This window comes from Macrotis lagotis, chromosome X, assembly GCF_037893015.1.
Source record: "Macrotis lagotis isolate mMagLag1 chromosome X, bilby.v1.9.chrom.fasta, whole genome shotgun sequence".
NCBI classification, from domain to species: domain Eukaryota; kingdom Metazoa; phylum Chordata; class Mammalia; order Peramelemorphia; family Peramelidae; genus Macrotis; species Macrotis lagotis.
The window spans coordinates 373,405,591-373,429,868 of NC_133666.1; the positions used below are offsets into that span (position 1 = coordinate 373,405,591).

A 24,278-nucleotide genomic window follows, 5' to 3' on the forward strand; every position below is an offset into this window, starting at 1 on the left:
TTATAATAAACACATGATGGATGTTACAAAACAAAATATGAGATCCATAACTGACATCTATTTAACTATGTGACATTGTACAAAACTCTTTATATATCCCATTTTAATTTATAATACAGAAAGAATAATTGCTTTGTTTTATGTATCTCTACTGAAATACACTGTAGGAAGCTGTTTAAATAATAAAATCTACACATCTTGCAATCGTTCTTTTTATAATTTTATCCTTCTCTTTTAATGGAGTTAGCATTACCAATATTTTATTTTTTCTCCTTATTTCATCTTTTTTCTTAAGATATAACATATCGAGCCAAGTCAACATTCTGTAAGCATTATTTTCATATTAATTATTTTTTTTTACTTCCAAAATTTCTCTTTATTTCCATGATTAACTTTGTAGGGAAAAAGAAAACAATCGCAATTTTACAAACAAGTATCAAGGCACATGATTTCTCAGAGCTTTTAAATTAAAACAGTCCCCAAGTCAAACAGAGCTTCTAGGGGATTGGCACCATGCCTACATACATACTGTTCATATATAAATACTGACAAAGAGATGCATGGCATCGTTTGGTTTAATTCTCTTTGCTATTTTAAAAACAGGTACTGATAAGTGTTAAAGGGGGAAACTCAGATCGATGATTTGTCCCACTTCGACTTCTATCATGCATGTTGTGTGGTTACAGTAGGGGACCCCACTGTGACAGAGTAGGTGCCTGGACAAACTTTAATCGTGATGTCCTTGGAATTTGTTCTATCCACAGACTTGGATGGTCTTGGGACAAACTTGGATGGTCCTGGGTCAATCCTGGATGTTCTTAGGCCAAACTCAGTTGGTTCTGGGCCAGACCTGGATGGTCTTGGGCCAAATTTGGATGCTTTTAGGCCAAACTCAAGTGGTCCTGAGTCAACTCTGTATTGTCTTGCAGCATTCTTCGTTGGTCCTTGGTCAGTCATTGGTACTTGGTAGCTCTCTCTAGGCTCATAGGATGCAGATTTTTTCTGTCTCACTTGGGGAGGGGACATGGAGTTCAGTTGCCTTTGGTGATATCTGCAGATGTGATTCAAAGCTGCCTTTTCAAGAACTTGAAACTTCCCACACTGACTTGAAACATCATCCATGTATTCCACCATCTTTGCAAATGCTGTATCGAGATTCATCGGTTTCCCTTCTACCTCTTGCCCGGGGGGGCCCAGCGGCCGGCCCCGCTCTGCGCGCGCCGCAGCAGCTCCCATCCCTGCCCGGAGAGCCGCTCCAGGGAGTCTCTGTCCAGCCGGCCCGGGGGGCGCTGTCCATCCTTGCCCGCTCCGACACAGCGGGGCGGTCACGGGGCGGGGGCGCGGGGGTCCCCACGGGGAAGGAGTCCACGTGGGCTATATTAATGATTCTTTAGTGATTTGCACAGATACTTATAATAGCTGTCTCCTGAAATTGAATAAAATATGAGGATCTAACCTCATTTTCTAAAGGGTGATTGAAAACATTTGCTCCAATAATGGAGAGATCAACAGAAGAGATATATACCTTGTGGTTTTACTAAATAACTCTGATTTTCTCTGTATGATCTTATATTTTGAAAGTTTTTCATTTTATATTGTATAGGGATCACACATATTTGTCATAGAAATATTTTATTCATAAATGATGACTTCAGGTAATTGTAGGGAATATTTCATTCTGTGAAAATAATTGCTCTAGTAACACTTATTTTATAGGGCTGTGTTGTGTAGCTTAGATTATTTTCATTGAATAGTATCTACTCGTTATAGAATACAGGGCCTCTAAGCAGAACAATTCAAATATTTCCCATATCAATTACATGGTCTTAGGTTGACAATATAAACACAGCACTTTTCAAATGAAAATCTGCATGATTTAGTGATCTTTTCCGTCTTTTTTTGTCTTCTTATTGATGACTGCTTACATGTAGATTTTGCTTATTGAGATAGTGTTCATTCATTCAGAAAATGTATAAGGCAATAATAATAATTCATTACACGGGGAATGACTTCTGTTCTTATAAATTTGACTCAGTTCTCTTTATATTTTGGAAGTAAATATTGTCTGAAATATTAATTGTAAAAATATTTACCAGCTTTCTGCATTACTTCTACTCTTGTGTGCATTGTTTCTATTTGGGCAACAAGTTTTTAATTCATGTGTTTTGCATAATTTTATTGGCATGAGTAAATATTTTATTATTTCTAAAAATCATTTTAGGCCTGAAATAGCATTCAGGTTTAAAGAGACAAGAGTGTTTTTTAAACTTTCCTTAACCAATGTTCTACTCAATTCAAACAGCAACTGAATTTACATCAATGAATTGGCTTTTACATTTTAATCTGTATGAACTTATATCCCTTCATAGATTTAATAGAATGTACTCCACCTTTTTTCAGATGAGGGAATTAAGAAAAAAATTAAATAATATATCTAACATCAAAGAGGAGGGATTTGAACATCTTGACTCCAAATCCAGTTGGCCTTATGCTCTGAATCAGCTTGTGAGATTTCTTTTACTCTATTTTTTTATTCAGAAAGCATTTGGCATGCTGGATACTTTCCTCTTCTTTTTCACATTTGCTATTAATTAGATATTTCTTGGAGAAAAAATTCTAAGAAATGAGACAAATAAAACCATACTTTAAAATATTTATTAATAATTGTTCCCAAATTAGGAAACATAAATAGAAACTTTAGAACCTAACACAAAGGAAGACATTTGTGTTCATAGTTATCAGTGAAATGATGTTTTTTGAAATGCCTAACTAAGAAAATACCTTCTCTTTAAAAGAAGACGGAAGTTAAATTTGTGGATTAATATTTCATATTGAAAACCAGCAAGCAGAAAACAAGCAACATGAGGAGATTGGGTGAAGATTAAAGAAAGGAGAGGGAAAAGCTATTTTTCATCAGAATGTAAAACAAAACAAGTAGAACAAAGTGGGGGGGAACTGAGTTTAGAAAACAGATCACAAGCCTGTCATTAAGTCAAGATGGAAAACTATTATCCAGATATCATCAGGAACTCTTTTTACTAAAAAGCAGAATATATTATAACTTTTTAGTTGCCTTAGAGATAATTTTGTCATTTAAAGATCAAGTATATTGAAAGGGATGCTCTATTTTGTATAAGATTCTCATTATCAAAGAGAAACTGGTTTCTAGTGTGGAAATGAAGGGAACTTCAGGGGAAATTGTAATCATCCCACCAATCATTTATTTTAGAATTTAAGAAAGCATTGAATAGTGTTAAGAATACAATTTTTAGGGACAACTGCTTTTAAAAGTGTTGAATGATTGATATAAGGATCATCCAGCCTAAAATTCTGTAGGACAATTCAATCCAGGAAGGATAAGAAATTTTCAAGAATGATTTTTTTTATTGAATTTATTTATTTATTTATTTATTTATTTTTCCAACTATATGCAAAGATAGTTTTCAGTATTCATATTTGTAAGGGCTTGAATTCTAAATTTGTCTCCATTCAACATTCCCTAACCTATTTCTTTAACAATAAATAATCTAACAAATGTTAAACATGCATAACTATGTTAAACAAATTTCCGTAATAATCATATAATGAAAAAAGTATCAGATCTCAAGGAAAAGTAAATCATGAGAAGGGAAAACCTAAAATATAAAATAAAATAAAAAATTGAAAATAGTAAGTTTTGCTCTGCATTCAGACTCCGTTATTCCTTTTTTGGATGTGGAGTGTATTTTCTTCACAAGTCTTTTAAAAATGTTTTTGACAATTGTACAGCTGAGAAGAGCAAGTATATCATATTGGATTATCACAAGGTGTTGTTGCCGGTGTATATAGTATTCTCATGGTTCTGTTCACATCACTCAGCAACAGTTCAAATAAATCTTTAGAGGATTTTTTTTAAGTTGCTGCCACTTATAATCTCTTATGGAACAATACTGATCCATCTCATTTACATAACACAATATCTTTGGTTACACATCCCTTCAACATCCAATTGTTTCTTTTTTGCTGCTTGCAATAGTCTCTCCTTTATTTGAAAGTTGTGGAATCTGGTTATAACAGACATTGGAGTTTTTATCCTGCAGTCTCTTTTTGGAAGGGTTCTGTGGATTCTCTCAATGGTTGTATTGTTTTCTTGTTCTAGCAGCTTTGGACAGTTTTCACTAACTTCCTGCATGATGTGTCTGGGTTCTTTTTATTGATCTAGGCTTTCTGATATTGTGATGACTTGTAGATTGTCTCTCCTGGATCTATGTTCCAGGTCATTCATTTTGCCTAAAATATACTTTGCCTTTTCTTAATTTTTTTTTACCATTTTTATTTTGTTTGGTGGAATTTTGTAGTCTTCTTGATTCATTGGCTTCTATTTGCTCAATTCCAATTTTTAAGGATTTTATTTTCTGCTATTGGCTTTTGTGTGTCATTTTCCAGTTGGTTATATTTACTTTTAATGGAGTTGATTTCTTTGGTCAAATTTACATAATTTTTCTACATGACTTTCACTTCTTTTTTCCATTTTTCTTCTTTATCTCTTCTTTATTTTTTAAAATGCTTTTTTTAAACTCCTTGATGAACTTTTGTATTAGAGTCAAATTTAGAGACTGTGGTGAAACTTCCCCTGTGAGTGATTTATTCATTAGTTGTTTCTTAAGAATGGCATTGTTATCATTTTTTGTCTGTAAAACATTTTTAAATAGTAAATGTTCTCTTATGGTTTTTTTGTACATCTTTGTTGTTTTAGTTATTCTCCTGGGTTATAGGGAGTATAGATCTAAGCTTTTTTTTTGGGGGGGGGGGCTGAGGTCTGATCCCTGGCTCATCCTTGTCCAAGAAATTGCCTATACATTTCAGGCCTGGTCTTTGAAGGGTTTTGTTTCTTCCTTTATGTCAGGTTTTGATTTAGCAGTGGCATTTTCCAAACCAGTCTAGTCTTTTACCCCAGTGTTCTCAGAGTTCAGATCTTGAGATTGAGATTGAGATCCTCTCTGTTGACTTCATATCTAGCTACCAGGACCTCCAGTGTTGTTAAACTGATTAATGTTTCTGAGTAAATAAAAGCCTCCTGCTGGCTTTCCCCATTCTCTGACCTCCTGGGCTTTAGTTTCCCTTTTCACCCAAGACATAGACTTTCACTGAAGATCCTCCACAATGTCTACCATTGAAAATCTCTTTGAATATTTTCTTGTTCTTGGTGGGATCTATAGTTTGATTGTCAGAGTATAGGGTTTATTTATTGATAAGAAAAAGCTCCAGGAGCATGTAGGGTTCATGCCACCATCTTGGATCTGCCCCAATGTATTTTAATGACTCTTCTCTCCTGCCCAGTTCTAAATATCAGGACAGTTTTCCTTGATGATTTCTTGAAAGATGACTTGGAGACCAATTCAGATTCCCCTCTGGGGTTTCACATTTAGTATTTTTTCTACTATGCCCTTCTAAGATGGTCTTGTGTTCTTCCTTAGGTCTACAGGAATTGCTTATACTCCTGTCTTCTCCCTGAATTTTCTTGCTCCTTTTGATCTTTGCTCATTTTGAACTTTGCTCCTGGGTCACCCCTGCTCTGTCCCAAGCTTTTTGTGTTGGGGGAGGGGCCCACTTAGAGATTTTCCACATTGAGCCTGCTATTCATAAACTTGACGGTCATCAAGAGGCAGACTTTCTATGTTGATAATTTAGTGGCTTGTTCATTGGACTAGGACCATCCAGAAACAGATTATCAATGGTGAGAATACTAGCAACTTGCTTATTGGTTTGGGAACATTCAGAGATAGACCTGTTACACTGAGCTTGCTAGCATGCTGTTCACTGGACTGGAGCCTTTCTCTTAGGGAATTCATGTGGCCCACTAGAATAGACCTTCCAGCTCAGCCTTATTGGCTGAACAGAGGATCTGGGGTACCTGTGATAGAACACTTCTAGCACATCTGCTGTGCTGTTGGCCTGTTGAGTCTGTTCGCAGAAGTCTCTGCCAAAGATCTGTGCTATAACTGAGAGTGTCTGACTGACCTCCAATGAACTTGCCCTCTCTGCTTTCAACCTCCTGCTCTGGCTCCCTGCTCCTGGCCATGTTCCCCCACCATGCCAATGAGACAGACCTTGCTAGAACATGCTCCTCTCTGTTATTTTATGGGTTCTGTCATTGCAGAATTCATTTAGAGAGACTTGATTAATGTTTCTGAATGAAGCCAGTGAGAGCTAAGAGAAGTTCCTTAAGTTCTTTCTTCTATCTTGGCTTCAAAATGAGATATATCTTTAATTTTTTCAAGGCAATAGGGTTAAGTGACTTGACCAAAGTCACATGGCTAAGTAATTATTAAGTGACTGAGATCATATTTGAACTCAGATCCTCCTGACTCCAGGCCTAGTGCTTTATCCACTGCACCACCTAGCTGCCCTCAAAATAATATTCTTAATAAATGAAGGATATTCTTAAGAAATAAAAGGAAATTCTAAAGAGGAAAAAATGAAATAGATAGAGATTTATAAAGCACTAGGAATATTATATTTTTTCAGTGAATAGAAGATATAAATAAGGTGACATAATAGAAAATCATTAAGAGCCTGTCAAAATCTTCGAAAAAAATCTAAAGATCTAAAGTTCTGACTGAGATGAAGAGATTGAGGAAAGTATACAATTTTTATATTGTATTAAAGAAGGGGGATGGGGGTTGAAAGAAGAGATAACATTCTTATGTGAGGTTTTTGAGATAATGATAACAAAGATTAAAAAGAAGACAGCACTTTTCTATTCTCTTCTTTGGAGAAGGACTTTGCTATTTACATAATATAAATAAGAAAATATAAAGTAAGAAAGATAATAGCTTTTGTTAAAAATGTTTCTTTTGGTACTGAAACCATTAGGATCTGTGATGGTTGAGCCACTGTCATAGATAGCCTAAAGCTATAGAGAAGAGGAAAGACACTAAAGAACTATAAAAAGGCATTTTTTTTATACAGGGGAGATTAGAGACTACTATCTGGTCAATTACTGTTAATATTCTAAAATATAATATTAAAGAAAAGATTAGTGACTATCTTAAAAATAAATAATAAATACAAAAAAACCACTTGACTTCATGAAGAACATATCATGAGAATAAACTTGGTTTTTTTAGGTTTTTTCAAGGCAAATGGGGTTAAGTGGCTTGCCCAAGGCCACACAACTAGGTAATTATTAAGTGTTTGAGTCTGGATTCGAACTCAGCTTCTCCTGACTCCAGAATCAGTGCTCTATCCACCCAGCTGCCCCAAGACTAAACTTATTTCCTATTTTGAAATGATTTTTAACTGTTACAATAGGAAGACACTAGTTACAATTGGCTTTTACTTTAGATAAAGTATGCTATATTTTTTCATGGAAAAAGTATAGAGCTGACACTGAGTAAATCTATCTTAAATTGGTTGAATGACTATACATAAAGAATCATCTTAGTGGTTCAGGATCACTTTGGCTGGAGATATGTAAAGGCAAGCACCAATGATCCCTCATGTTATCTTTAACAGTGAATCAATGGTGTGGATAAAGGTAAAGATAGAACACTTAACTATTTTACAGATGACTCAAAGATAGAAGGGATAACTAGAATTCTGCAGGACATATGTCCTAATAAGCTAAAGAATTGAATGAATCAAATAACATGAAATTCAGTTAGGAACAACAGAAAAGGTTATACCTAAAATCAAAGAATGAAATTCAGCAGGATAATGTGAGAGAAGTATGTATACTCAAAATTTATCAGAAAATGATAAGAAGATTTTTATCTGACTGTAAATTCAATATTAGTCAGGTATGATGCGACAAATTTTTTTAATGACCTTGAACTCGATTAAAAAAGACAGTTTCTAAAAATAAGGAAGTCATAATTCTTCAGCACTCTTCCAGCATCAGACCATATCTAGAATATTGTGCTAACTTTTGAACTACAGTGTATAACAGTAATCTATTAACTGTAAATAATGCAAATGAGAACAAGTGGAATGTTGAAGGACCCCAAGCCCATGTTATATAAGAATATATGGTAGAAGAAACAATGTATACAAATCTTTTATCCTGAATAAGTGAAGCCTGAGGGTTGAGGGGTATACAATTAGGTCCAATTATTTTAAAGAGTGATGTGTGGAAGACTTAGACATTGTTTTCCCAGAGAAGAGAGCAATACTGGGATTGCAGAGACAGTTGTAAAAATAATTCAAAAGGTAAGAAGTGAAGAAGCATTTTTTAAGCACCAACTATATGAGATTTGCTTGAAAAATTTTGCAAAGATTATATTATTTGTTTCTGAAAATAATTATTTTGGTGGGGCTTTGAAAGGCAATGGGGTTAAATTGAATGCTTCTATGCATATTCAGTGAAGGCATCATTGAACATTATTAATAGGAAGAAATCAAAGGTATCTGAGTTCAAATCCTGCCTTAATAATTTTCTAGATGAATGACTACATGGAGGTCATCTATTTGGTTTCAGTTTCCTCATTTTTCAATGCTGATTTTGTACTCAAATCATCATATATACTATGATCTATTAAAATGCACCATTATTATCTACATTGATACTATTGTTTCTTCAAATATTGTGCTGTACATCATTTATAACATTAATGTTTACTGGCAGATTACTCTCTAGTCATTGGAGAGGTCAGGAATAAGCTTGTGATTGTTTGAAAGGCCATATATTTTTTTTCTTTTTGTTGAGTAGCATCTTTATTTATTTTTTCATCCATATACACAAGTATATTTCTAAGTTACAAAATTTCCTTCTACCCTTACTTTCCACTCCCTCCCATCAATGATGGAGAGTCAGGTTAGCATTGTACATAAATATTTTTGATAAACATGTTTACAGATAAGTCATTTTTCTATAAGAGGAAATAGGATTAAGGGAAAGAGATACATAAGGTGAAACTTTTTATAAAGTGTGCATCAGATTCTGGAGGGTTACTTTTTTGTCTGTTTTTTCTTTTGCTTTCTTTTTCTTCTTCTGAATGGGGATAACATTGTCCATAGATGGTCTAATTTGGTTGTCCTAGTTCTCTGAACTACTGAGAGGAGCTGCTTCCATCAAGGTTGATTGTCTAGCAATGTCGTTGTTAATGTGCCACTGTTCTTTTGGCTCTGCTTCCTTCAATAAGCATCAGATCCAGAAAAACATTCCATACTTCTTTAGAGTCTGACCATTTATGGTTTCTTATAGAACAATTGTATTACATAGCATTTATATACCTTAAAGTATATAGTCATTCCTTAATAGATGGACATCCCTTCAATAATCCAATTGTTTGTCACTGCAAAAAGAGCCACTATGGAAATTTTGGAACATGAGGGACTTTTCCTGTTTTAATTTTTTTTAGGACCTCATCTGGATATAGGTTCAGAAATGGAACTGCTGGTTCAAAGAAAATGAACATTTTTGTTCCTCTTTGTGTACAGCTACATATTGCTCTATAGAAAGGTTGGGTGCATTCACAACTCTACCAACAATGCATCAACGTCACAATTCTACCCAAACTTCTCTAACATTGTTCGTTTTACTCTTTTCTAATCTTGGTCAGTATGATAGAAGTGAAATGATACTTTACTGCTGTTTTAATTTGCATTTCTTTAATTATGAATGATTTGGAGCATTTTTCATACAACATTACACACACACACACACACACACACACATATATATATAATATATATATATATATCTTTAATTTCATCATTGGAAATCAATCTAATAATAAATTTTGACCATTTATCAATTTGCAACCTTATATATTTGCAGCAATTTTCTATATATTTTAAAAATGAGACCTTTATCAGAACTCCTAATTTTGAGGATTGTTTCCCAGCTTTCTGTTTTCCTTCTAATTTTGGTAGCATTGATTTTATTAGTGGAAAATCTTTTTTAATTTAATATACTCAAAATGATTCATTTTGCAGTTTACAATGTACTCTTTTTTCTTGCTTAGTCATAAATTTATCCTCTTTCCAGAGATCTGCTATAGTCTCATTGCAAAGAATTTATTTAAAATTTTTGCATCAGTATTCATTAGGGAGATTGGTCTATAATTGTCTTTGTCTGTTTTGGTTCTTCCTGTTATCAGCACCATGTTGGTGACATAAAAGGTGTTTGGCAGAACTCCGTCATCTCTTTTTTTTAAGTTTATGTAGAATAGGAATTAATTATTCCTTAAATGTTTTGTAGAATTCAATTGTAAATTCATCTGGACCTGGAGACTTTATGGAGATTATTGATGGTTTCTTCAAATTCTTTTTCTGGAATGTGGTAATTTAAGTAATTTATTTCCACTTTTTTTTAATCTGGGCAGTTTATATATTTGTAAATATGTATCCATTTCACACAAGTTAACCAATGCCTTGGCATAGATTTCTGTAAAGTAGATACCAATTATCTCTGTAATCCTAATCTTCTTCCCTTTGGTGGGTAGTTCTCCCTTTTCATTTTTTATATTTGTAATTTGGTTATCTTCTTTCATATATTTAATCAGATTAACCAAATATTTGTCTATTTTATTGACTTGTTCATTAAACAAACTTAGTTTTACTTATGAGATCAATGGCTTTCTTGCTTGCCATTTATTAATCTCTCCCTTGATTTTCAGAATTTTTAATTTGGTAAGTAATTTTGGATCTTTAAGTTTTCATTTCCTAGCTTTTTAGTTGGATACACAATTCATTGATCTCCTCTTTCTTTATTTTATTCCTATGGACTTTTAAAGATATGAAGAGTCCCCTCAAAACTCCCTTGACTGCATCTCATAAAGTTTGATGTGATGCCTCATTATTATCATTTTCTTGGATATAATTACTATATATTTATATTATTTGATCCACCCATTATTTAAGATAAAATTATTTAGTTTCCAAATAGTTCTTGGTTTTTCTTTACATGACACTTTATAACATTCAATATTTTCTCCTTCGTTCTGAGAAGTATGCATTCATTATTTCTGACTTCCTGCATTTTATTATAACATTTATGCTCTAGTACATGGTCAGTTTTGGTATAGGTGCCATGTACTGCCAAAAAAAAGGTATATCCATGTGTATCCCCATTGTTTTCTCAGAGGTCTAGCATTGCTATCTATTGCTATCTATCAGGGCATGGGGGGAGGAAAGAGAATGTGGAAAATGTAAAACTCAAAACAGCAAAAAGTGATTGTTGAAAATTATCATTGCATATAGTTGGAAAGATAATAATTAAAATATTTTTTCTGCAAAAAAGAGATCCATTTGAACTAAATGTGTACCCTAAGACTGTTTATCTCAGTGTGCAAATCTACCCCTTATCCCACAAATAACCCTGGAATAATTTCTTAAATGAAACAAAAAACAAAGAAATAATCAAACAAACAAAGCCTACCTTCGGAGTTGAAAAGACCTGATTAGATATTTATATAATTGTGGGTAAATTTTTTAATCTCTCTGAAAACTGGACAACCCTCTAAGACTTCAAAATATGTATTAGCTGACTATCTACATCAATAGAATGAATTTTTGAGGTAGCAGATTAAATCATAGTTCTGTATAAAAACCAAACCAAACAAACAACGAACATAACTCATTCTGCATTACTTAAGCAAGACATGAAATTCATCAAAAATTTCCATATAATTTTTGCACAGGGGTCATCTTGATTATTTTTGGATCATTCTAATTTTAATATATGTGCTGCTAAACTAAATGGAAAATTTTTCAGTGATGTAAATAATGTCACTACTCTGGCAATACATAGAGATAATGAAATTGACTCACTATTTATTGGAGCTAGCTTAGCATTTGGGAGTCTCCAAAGAAAGGTGTTGAAGAGAAGAGGTATTAGATTGAATATCTATAGAACCAATAGGTAGTCTTCATTGTTGTAGTCTGTGACATTTTGTTTTAGAAAGATTGTGAAGTTCATCTGGCAAGATATGGTGCCAGGCACTGAGGTATTTTCATCAGCTGAAGTATCAATCATTCAAACCCTAATGCAGAGAATGTAAATTTGATTAACTGGTCCTATCGATTGAATGCAGAATATACATTTATTTAAAAGACTATTTTACAGAGAACTGACACAAGGAAAGTGTTCACAAAGAGTGAAGAGCTGTGGAATTTATTGTGAGATATGGAAGACTGTCACAGGAACACTCAGTATAGTGTTACTGCATCAAAGAAATCATTGAACTCTATAAGCAATGTATAATTTCAGTAGTTCAATAGAAATTTATAAAGTGAAAATGATGAGATTTCACAACTCCAAATATTCATAATGTCTATTTTGCATACCTGAAATATAATCTTCTGAGCTCATATTAATCTGAACATCCACAATTAGACACATTAAATACAACATAGTATTAGCATTTTTGTGCCCTTGAACTACAAAGAAAGCAACAACTGAGGTAAGAAAAAAATATTAAAGGAACCTAAGATTTAAGGCCATGTAATTTATATTTTGATATTCCCCTTGACCCTATTTTCCTTTAGTTCATATCTGTTCCAAGTATGGGATACAGAGACAGAGAGTCAAAGAGATTAAGGAATAAAATTAAACCAATAGCAATTTTTTGAATCTTAATTTTACCATGGATTTCTACTTTTTGAAAATAAATATTTTTATAGATCCCAATTACTGTATATTCAGTTCCCTCAATTTAATCAACCAATTAATCAATGAAAATAATAAGGTCTTAAGAGCAAGGAGAAAAAGTTTGTTTATTGCTTATGGTTCCTTTAGGAGCTGAGAAACTCTTTGATTTGATTAGTTTGAAGAAGCAAGGCAATATGATGGGTTTTGAAGACCAATTATTCCCATTGCAATATGTCTAAAATAACATTAATTTCCATGGTACAACAATCAAGTCATGACTCAGTTCCAATAGTGAAAAATTCTATATAGAAAAATTATAAATCAACATTTGGAGTTATGATGCTGAGAGAGAAATTCTGGAGGTCAGAGTTGAAATAACATCCTTTCACTTACTAGACATTATCATAGGAAAAAGAGGGTCAGTGATATCCAATACATCAAGAGATAATGAGAAAACAAAAGAAAAAAATCACCCTTTAAGAATCAGATGGACATTTTATAAAAATTATCCCCCTTAATCCTAATTCCTCATACTAAAAATGACTAATAGGTAAACCTATTTATATAAAATATGTAGATACAATGCTATCCTGACTGTTTGCTGCTTAGGGGAAGACAGTAGGAAGGGAGGGTGGAAGGAAATTTAAGATTTAAAATAAATAAAATTAAAATGAATGAATTAAACTTTTAAAAAGAGGTAATGAGGAAAATCAACTTTTGAGAATGTGACATATTGAAATCAATAGAATTTCTAGCTAAAGACATTATACAGTAACATTTCTCCAAAGTGATGGAGAGAAGTCAGTCATTATTTTAAGTTCTCCGGGCTTTCCCTCAGAACACACATGAATTAGGACTCTTAATAGATTTTTGTAGTGAGAGAACCCACAAAAGAACGGAATGGAACATCTTCTAGCAATATTTGTATGTGGGTGGGTGGGGAGCAGAATGTGCATGCCCAGGCCACCAAGACCAAGTACACCAATGACAGGATAAGGTGAGTGTCAAAATTTATAACCTCAACAGTGGGAGTGGAAGCTTTTGAGATGTGTATAAGTGTTCAGTGGACAAACTGAGAGAGCCCCAGCATGGTTATCCAGGACACCCATTTGGCGAGCAATACAGCTGGTCTGGATGTCCTCAACTGTGAGACCCTGGAATTCCCATGGAGAGACAGGAATTCCCTAGGCTAAACAACACAGAAACAATCCATCTTTCCCAAAGGCCCTGATGTGGGCTTTAGATTTCACCAGTCCTGACTACCCAGAGAGAACTTCTGGCATTTGCAGTTATAATAGCCTAGCCCAGCAACTGTTGCATGCGGACAGTCAAGGTACCAGAAAAAATAGGCTCTGTAAGAATTCATCAATTACCTTCTGAAAGGAATCCTAAAATGAAAGCACTAAGGAAAATTGTGGCCATACTGCAGAATTATCAAATGAAGGAGAAAATGTTGCAAGTGACTAGAAAGAAGCAATTCAAATACTGAGAAGCTACAGTCAGGATTTCACAGGACTTGGCTATATCCTCATTAAAGGACTAAGGTTTTGGAATATGACATTCCAGAGACCAAGGGGTATTGGATTACAAACAATATTCAACTATTCAAAAAAAAATTAAGGCTTCTCTTTCAGGTGAAAAGATGGACTTTTAATGAAATAGGTGAGTTTCAAACTTTCCTGGTGAAAAGACCAGAGCTGAACAGTTAATTTGATCTTCAAACAAGTTATTCAAGGAATACATGAAAAGGAAATATTTAGATTCAGCTGAAGTGAAAAAAAGGGATAGAAATGCTTATCTCAAACAAAGGAGGTGCAAAATTAGAGTTAAAGAGACAAGGAAGGAACCTAAGTCCTCCTAAAAGGTACAATAGACAATAAAGTAATTTCAATACTAAATATGTATACACCCAGTGGTATAGCAATCAAATTCTTAGAGGAGAAGTTGAAAGAATTACAGGAAGACATAGACAGCAAAACTCTAATAGTGAGAGACCTCAACTTTCCACTCTCAGATTTAGATAAGTCTGATCATAAAATAAACAAGAAGCAAGTTAAGGACATAAATAGATTGTTAGAAAATCTAGATATGATAGACTTAAGGAGGTAACTCAATGGGGACAAAAAGAAATATACTTTTTTACTGCAGTACATGAAACTTACACAAAAATTGACTGTGTACTAGGGCATAAAAATCTAATGATCAATTGCAGAAAGGCCAAAATAATGAATGCATCTTTCTCAGATTATAACACAATAAAAATCATATGCAATATTGGACTAAGGAGATATAGCGCCAAAATTAATTGGAAAGTATAAAGCCTCATTTTTGAAGAATGAGTGGACCAAGCAACAAAGTATAGAAAGAATTAATTATTTCATACTAGATAATGGCAAATAATGAATATACCAAAACCTAGGGTATTCAATCAAGGCTTATGTCAGGTAATATATTATACCTTTAAATTCTTACATGAATAAATTAGAGAAAGAATAAATCAATGAACTAATGAAAAATTTGAAAGCCCCTATTAAATACCAAATTAAAAATTCTAAAAATGAAAGGAGAAATTAATAAAATAAAAAAAAAACTATTGAACTAATCAATAAAACCAAGAGTTGGTTTTATGAAAAGCCAATAAAATGATAAAGCTCTGGTCAATTTGATTTGAAAGAAGAAAGAAGAAAATCAAATTGCTAGTATCATAAGTGAAAAAGGTGAACTCACCACCAAATGAGGAGGAAATTAAAGTAAAAATCCAGAATTACTTTACTCAGCTCCATGCCAATAAATTTGACAAGCTAAGTGAAATGAATGAATATTTACAAAAATATCAGTTGCCCAAGTTAAGTGAGGAGGAAACTAAATACTGAAACAACCCTATCTCAGAAAAAGGTATGCAAAAAGCCATCACTGAACTCCCTAAGAAAAAATCTCCAGGGCCAGATGGATTCACAAGTGAATTATATTAAACATTGAAGGAACAATTGGTTCCAATTCTATATAAATTCCTTGGAAAAATAGGTTAAGAAGGAACTCTGCCTAACTTTTTCTATGACACCAATATGGTGCTGATACCTAAACCAGGAAGAATTAAAACAGAGAAAAAAAAACTCCTTGATGACTATAGATGCCAAATCTTAATTAAAATCTTATCAAATCAACTACAAGTTATAACTAGCATAATGCCCTATGACCAAGTATGATACATTCCAGGAATACGGGATTAGTTCAATATTAGGAAACCTGTTAGTATAATTAATTATGTCAATAACAAACCTACCAGAAATCATATGATTAAATCAATAGAGGCTGAAAAAGCTTTTGACAACATACACTAGAAAGTGTAGGAATAAATTGTTCCTTAGAATAATAAGTAGTATCTATCTGAAACTATCAATAAGCCTTATGTGCAACAGGGATAGGTTTGAGGCATTTCCAGTAAGATCAGGGGGTGAAACTAGTATGCCCATTACCTCCACTACTATTTAATATCATATTAGAAATGTTAACCTCAGCAATAAGAGAAGAAAAAATAAACTGAAGGAATTCAATTTGCAAAGGAAGAAACAAAACATTTACTCTTTGAAGATGCCATGATGGTATACCTAGAGAAACCTAAAAAATCATCTAAAAAACTACTAGAAATAAATAGCAACTTTAGCAAAGTTGCATGATATTAAAAAACCTCATAAATCCTCAGCATTTCTATATATCACTAGCAAGATGAAGAAAGAGGTAGAAAGAGAATCCCATTCAAAGTAACCTCAGACAATATAAAATACCTGGGAGTCTATCTGCCAAAGGAGACTCAAAAACTTTTTGAAAACAATTACAAAAACATTTCTCACACAAATAAAATCAGATTTAAATAACTGGGCAAACATCAACTGTCCACAGATAGGCCGAGCTAATATAATAAAAATGACAATTCTACCAAAACTAAACTACCTGTTTAAAGCCCTAGCAATCAAAATTTCAAAAAAAGTATGTTTGAAAAAGGTGTATGTAAATTCATATGGAGAAATAAAAATCAAGAATTTCCAGGAATTCAATGAATAAAGTGCAAAAGAAGGTGAACTTAGCCTTAGCAGATCTAAAATTATATTATAAACATCAGTCATCAAAACTGTTGTTTATTGGTTAAGAAATAGAGTGGTAGATCAGTTGAATAGACTTGGTGCAATAGGAGGAAATGATGATAATCTGGTGTTTGATAAACCCCAACAGTCCAGATATTGGGATAAAAACTCTCTCTTCAATAAAAAACTGTTGGGGAAAACTGGAAGTTAGTATGGAAGAAACTTAGATAAGACCATAATGGATATATGATTTGGAGATAAAAGATATTACTGTAGGCAAACTAGAAGATATAGGAATAGTTTACCTGTCAGTTCTATGGAAAGGGAAGCAGTTTATGACCAAGGAAGAGATGGAGAACATCATTACAAACAAACCAGATAATTTTTATTACATTAAATTAAATAGTTTTTGCATAGACAAAACCACTGTAACCAAAAATCAAAAGAAATGTAGAAAAATTGGAAACAATTTTTACAACTAATATTTCTGACAAAAGAATCATTTCTAAAATATACAGAGAACTGTGTCAAATTTTCAAAAAAACAAGCCATTCCCCAATTGATAAATGGTCAAAGGATATGAAAAGGAAATTTACAGATGAAGAAGTCAAAATGATCTGTAATCATATGAAAAATCACTCTAAAGTATTAATTAGATAAATGCAAATAAAAGCATTGCTGAGGTCCCTGCTCACATCTCTCAGACTTACCAAAATGATCAGAATGGACAATGATCAATGTGGGAAGGGATGTGTGAAATCTAGGAGATTAATACATTGATGGTGGAGCTGTGAACTCATCCAATTTTTCTGGAGAGCAATTTGGAACTTTGCCCAAAGGGTAACAAAACCTAAATACCTTTTGATCCAGTAATACCACTACTGGATATATACCCTGAAAAGATTATGAACATGGCTAAAATCATCACTTGTACAAAAATATTCACAGTAGCCCTGTTTGTATTGGCAAAGAATTGAAAATTTAGTAAATGTCCATCAACTGGGGAATGGTGCAACAAACTGTAGTATATGTATGTCATAGAACACTATTATTCTATTAGAAACCAGGAGGGATAGAAATTCAGGGAAGCCTGGAGAGATCTGCATGAACTGATGCAGAGTGAGATGAACAGAAGAAGAAAAACATTGTATGCCCTAACAGCAACATGGGGGTGATAATCAACCTTGATGAGCTTGCTCATTCCATCAGTGCAAAAATCAGGGACAATTTTTGGGCTAGCTATGATGGAAAATACCATCTGTATTCAGAGAAAATGGTGGAGTTTGAACAAAGATCAAAGTCTATTACCTTTAATTTAGGAAAAAAATGACATTATCTTTTTATGTAACTTGGCTATCATTGTACTTTATTTTTCTTTCTTAAGGATATGATTTCTGTCTCATCTCATTCAACTTACATCAATGAATCCCATGGAAACAATATAAAGAGTAAAAGACTGCCTTCTGTGAGGGATGGGGGGTGAGTGGGGAGGAAGATTAGGGGAAAAATTATAAAACTCAAAATAAATAAATCTTTCTAAATACAAAAAGAATTGGCACTGCCTAAGTTAAAAGAAAATGGAATTAAATAATTAATAACTCTATCTCAGAAAAAATTCAACAAGCCATCAATGAACTTCCTGAGAAAAATTTTCCAGGGTCAGATGGAGTCAAAAGTATGTTCTGCCAATCATTCAAGAAACAATTAAGTTCAATTTTATAAAAAGTGTTTGAAAAAATAGGTGAAGAAGGAATTATTCAAATTCCTTCTATGATACCAATATGGTTCTGCTATGTAAACCTGGAAGATTTAAATAAAGAAAGACAAATGTAAGCCAATTTCCCTAAAGAATATGGATGCAAAACTTTTAAATAAAACAAAAGCAAAGTGATGACAGCAAGTTATCATTAGGGTAATATTTTCTGATCAAGCAAGTATGCAAGGTTGGTTCAGTATTGGGAAAAATAATCAACATAATTTGTCATATAAATAAGAAACCTAACAGAAATCATATAATTATTTCAATAAATGTAGAAAAAACTTTTTACAAAATTCAACACCTATCTCTATTAAAAACAGAATATGCACAGGAATAAAAGGAGTTCCTTTAAATATTAAGTTGTATCTATCTGAAACCATCAATTAGATCATATAGATAGATAGATAGATAGATAGATAGATAGATAGATAGATAGATAGATAGATAGATGATAGATAGATAGGAATAAACTAGCAGTCTTCCCATTAAGATCAAGGGTGAAACAAGAATGATCTTTATCTTCACTATTATTCAATCTTATTCAATTAGCTTTAGTAATAAGTGAAGAAAAATAAATTGAAAGAAACGGCAATGAAGAAACAAATTTCACTCTTTGCAGATGGTGTAATGTTTTACTTATATAAATAGAAAATCATCTAAAAATTACTGGAAAAAATGAACAACTTTAGTAAAATCTCAGGTTATAAATATACCCACATAAATCCTCAGCATTTTTACATTATTAATAAGATACATCAGGAAGAGTTAGAATGTGGAATCCTAATTAAAAATAATTGAAAGCAATACAAAATACTTGGGAGGCAACTTCTCAAGGCAGACTCAGAAGCTATGTGAAAAGTAACACAAACCAAAACAAAAAAGCTATAAACTATAAAACACTTTTCACAAAAATAATAAAAGATCTAAAAAACTAGACAAATGTCAGTTTTTCATGGGAAGGCCAAGTTAATTTAAAGAAAATAACAATTTAATGTAAATAAAATTGTTTATTCAATGCCAATTGGTATTCAACTTCCAAAAAAATTGTTTATTGACCTAAGAGAAATAGTTACTAAATTTTATGAACAGACAAAAGGTCAAGAATATCAAGTGAGTTTTTGGAAAAAATGCAGCAGAAGATAGACATAAAAATTAGGAGAAATTTCAGATCTGTCAGATCTATAGAAATTGGGGCAATTTATGACCAAAGAAGAGATAGAAAACATTACAAAAGACAAACTGAGTAATTCTGAATACAATGAATTAAAAAGTTTTTGTGCAAACAAAGCCACTATGCACAAGCAAAACAGAAGTCATCAAGATTAAAGGAATGGAGATAAGCTAGCAAATAAGTTTTACAACTAGTATTATATTGAACTGAGTCAAATTTATAAAAAAAGTCATTTCCCACTTGATAAACAGTGAAAGGATATAGAAAGGCAATTCTCAGATGAAGAAAACATAGCTATCTATAGTTATATGAAAAATGCTCTAAATCATTAGTAATTAGAAAAATGCCAATTTAAAAATCTGACCTGCCAGTCCATACTAGTCAGATTGACCAATATGACTAAAAAAGGAAAATGATTAATGTTGGAAGGGACGTGATAAACACTAACATATTTTTGGTGGAATTGTGAACTCATCCCACCTCTCTGAAGATCAATTTGGAGTCAGATCCAAAGGACAATAAAACTGTACATGCCATTTGATCTAGCAATAACATTACTGGGTCTGCATCCTGAAGAGGTAAAGAAAAAGAATAAAAATTTCACATGTACAAAAATAATTGTATCAGTTCTTTTTGTAGTAGCAAGGAATTAGTAAATGAGGGGTTACCCATCAATAAGAGAATGGTTGAACATATTGTGAAATATGTATGTGATTGAATACTATTGCTCTATAAGAAATCATGAGGAGCAGGTTCTTAGAATAGCCGAGAAAGCATTCAATGAATTGATGGAGATTAAAACAAGCAGAATAAGAATAGCACTATATACATTAACAACAATATGGAGTGATGAATAACAATGATAAACCTTTTCATTTCAGCAGTTCAGTAATCAAAGACAATTTAAAAATGCTTTTAGTGGAAAATACTAGTCTTATCCAGATAAGAAACTGTGGAATTTTAATGGTGAACAAAGCTTATTATCTTCAATTTTTAAATGTCTTCTTGTCTATTATGTCAATCTTCTATCTCTAATATTTTCTTTCTTCTACTTAGATTTACTTCCTTTCACAATATAATCAATATGGATCTATATTTAGGATAGAATCTCTATTAGAATCTCTATTTTCAGGCTGATGAGAGAGGGAGAGGAGGGAGAATTATGTAAAACTCAAAACTTAGCAAAAGAGATTGGTATGCATTTGGAAAAATAAATAAATAAAATGAATTATTTAAAAAAGATTATTAAATACTATATACACCCTGACCCTTGGGTAATAGGAGCAAGTTATACAGAAGGAAAACTAAATAGTAATTTTTAAGAAATGAAAAAATGCATCTACTAGTCAAGAAATTAGAATTATTTATTTTATTCATCTATTTTTATCTATTTTATCTATTTTATTTATCTATTTATTTATAATTTACATGATCTACTGCCATACCTTAAAGTTGTGTATACTCATTTTTCTTATGAACCATACAGATATTAGCAGGAGAGTGTATCTCCAACAATTCTGATCAATGTTTCTATTATATTTCTATATACCATTTTAATAAATACTTTTTCTGAAAGAGAATTTTTCAATTGTCTGGTTAATAGGAATGACACCAGTAAACATATACATATTAAGAGGAAAGAAGATATTATAAGAAATTTGGAACATTGAACATATTTCTTGTCAGACATATGTATAGATGAATTTATAAATAAATGAGATAGAAAGACTGTGGAAATGGGGAAGAATTTTTACAAATAGTGTTTCTGAAATACAGAGATTCTGGTATACAGAGAAGTGAGTGTATTTTATTTTAAAAAATATAAGACACTCCCCAATTGACAAATGGTCAAAGCATACGCAAAAGCAATTTACAGATGAGGAAATCAAATCTATCCATAGTCATATGAAAAATTGCTCTAAATCACTAATTATTAAATAAATGCAAATTAAAACATCTCTGAGATACCACCTCAAACCTCTCAGACTCACCAATCTTCACCAGAAAAGACAATGGACAATGTTGGAAGGGATGTGGGAAATATGGACACTAATACATTGTTGCTGGAACTGTGAACTCATCCAACCTTTCTGGAGAGCAATTTGGAATTATGCACAAAAGGCAACAAAAAATGCATACCCTTTGATCCAGCAATACCACTACTGGGTATATACCCTGAAGAGATGATTAAAAAGTCTAAAAACATCACCTGTATAAAAATGTTCATAGCAGCTATGTGCTGGCAAAGAAATGGAAACTTAGGGAATGTCCATCATTTGGGGGATGGCTAAAAAAACTGTGGTATATGTATATGATGGAAGAGTTTTGTTCTATTAGAAACCAGGAGGGATAGGAATTCATGGAATCCTGTAAGGATTTGCATGAACTGATGCTGAGCAAGATGAGCAGAAGCAGAAGAGCATTGTACATTGTAACAGTAGCATGGGAGTGATGATCAACCTTAATGGACTTGCTCATATCAACAGGGCAACAATCAGGTACAATTTTGGGATATTTGTGATGAAGAATAACATCTGTACCCTGAGAAAGAATTGTGGAGATTGAACAAAGACCGTTATTTAGGAAAAATGTTATTATATAATTCTGTTATATCTCATACTATATGCTTCTTCCTTAAGGATATGATTTCTTTCTCATCACATTTAAATTAGATCAATGAATACTCTGTGAATGATGTAAAGACTAACAAACTGCTTTCTGTGAGGGGTGGGAGGAGGGAAGCAAGATTGGGAAGAAAATTGTAAAACTAAAAATAAATAAAACCTTTATAAAATAAAAAAATAAAATAGAAAATTTCAGTAACATTAAATTAGAAGATTATATAAACAAAATAAAAAAACAAGGAGAGTATCTAGGTAAAAAATTAATGGATAATTTCTCAGAAATAAGGTCTTATATCACAAATATATAAAAAGACAATTGTCAAATTCATGAGAATGTCATTCCAAAATTGACAAATAGTCAAAGGATATGAACAATAATTTTTCTAAAAAAGAAATCAAAAAAATTTGTAGTTATATGAAAAAATTTACTCCTGTCATATTGACTAAAATGATGGAACGGGAAAGTGATAAATGTCGAAGGTAAAATGTAAACTTTGGAACATTAATTCATTATTGGTGGCATATTGAACTAATGTCATCATTTTAAGAAAAATATGAAATTATGCCCAAAGAGTTATTAAAGTGTCTGCACCTTTTGATCCAGAAATTCCACTCCTACACCTATAAGGACCTATATATTCCAAAACATTTATAGGAACTAGCCTTTTAGTAACAAAGAGCTGAAAATTACAGGAATGTTTATTAATTGGAGAATAACTGAGCAACTTGTTCTATAAGGTCATAGTAGATTATGAATGTTCTATATGAAATTATGATCTCAGTGAGCTGTACAAAAATATGGAAAGATGCATGAAATTATAAAGCAGAAAATCAGTAGAATGAAGAAAACATTATTTTAGTTTTAAAAATGATTTTGAGGGATTAATTTATATTCAGTATTGTAAATGCTCAAATTCATTACAAAGATAATATAGAGGAAGATGCTGTCTGAATTCAAAAAGGAATTGATAAATAGGAGTATTCATGTAATTAATTTTGTGCAACTGAAGAAAAAGGGTCAAAAACAATTTAATGATAATTTTGCTTTGTATTTATATATAACAGAAATTTGTACATAATAGATTTATGATACTATGTTATGGAAATGTCTGTTTTATACCCACAATTCAAAATAACATTTATTTTAAAAATTAGAAAAGAAGAAACAATTAACAATTTTAAGAAAACTGTATTACACAAAGTAAACCCAGATAAGTCATCTGCATATCTATAAACTAATTTTTGTCCTTTATTTCAAAGAAAATCATGACATCTGTGAGGTGATACCATGACAAACACATGAAATGGATTTGAATGTGGGGAATGTTGTGCTAGGTCACCAACCTCACTTTCTCTTCCAGAGTCAACTGGATCCTGTGGCCAGATGTATATCAAGACAACTGGAGGTGGCCCTGGATGAGAGACAAAAAGGGTTATGTTCACACAGCTAGAAAAATTCTGAGTGCATTAGAATTCCCATCCTCCTGACACCAAATGAAATGCTCTATCCACTGAGCCATCTAATGTTCTGTACCTATAAACTAATTTAAAAAATTAAAGAGTAAGAGTTATACAATAAATTGCATCTGATATAATTTATTCATTTTAAAATACTTAGTAATCTACATGTTAATATACACAGGGATTATGTGAACACTTAATGTTAATAACTTTGCATTTTTCACACAAATATATATCTAAACAATTGAATGAATATTGATTGTTAATTAAACAAATGTAAAAAAATACACAGTTTTACTGAAATTTATACATTTTGTACCATAGCACACATATTGCTAAAAAAATTATTTAATGTAGAAAAATAAGGGGACAGCTAGGTGGTGGAGTGGATAGAGCACTGGGCCTGGAGTCAGAATGAGCTGAGGTCAGGTCCAGCCTCAGATACTTAAAAATTAGCTAGCTGTGTGATGTCAGAGCATATCACTTAACCCGAAAAATAAGGAAATTGATCTGAAAGAATAAAAAGACATTAATATCAAGAAAGATATAAGGAACAAAGATAAAGGAAAGATACCTGGAAGTACTATATTTCAATTGGATTATCACA

General features: G+C 32.3%; 1 pseudogene; it reads right to left on the reverse strand.

Annotated features, from left to right (window-relative positions):
• Positions 1-616: 616 nt before the first annotated feature.
• Positions 617-6,061, reverse strand: LOC141499145 (uncharacterized; annotated as a pseudogene).
• Positions 6,062-24,278: the final 18,217 nt, after the last annotated feature.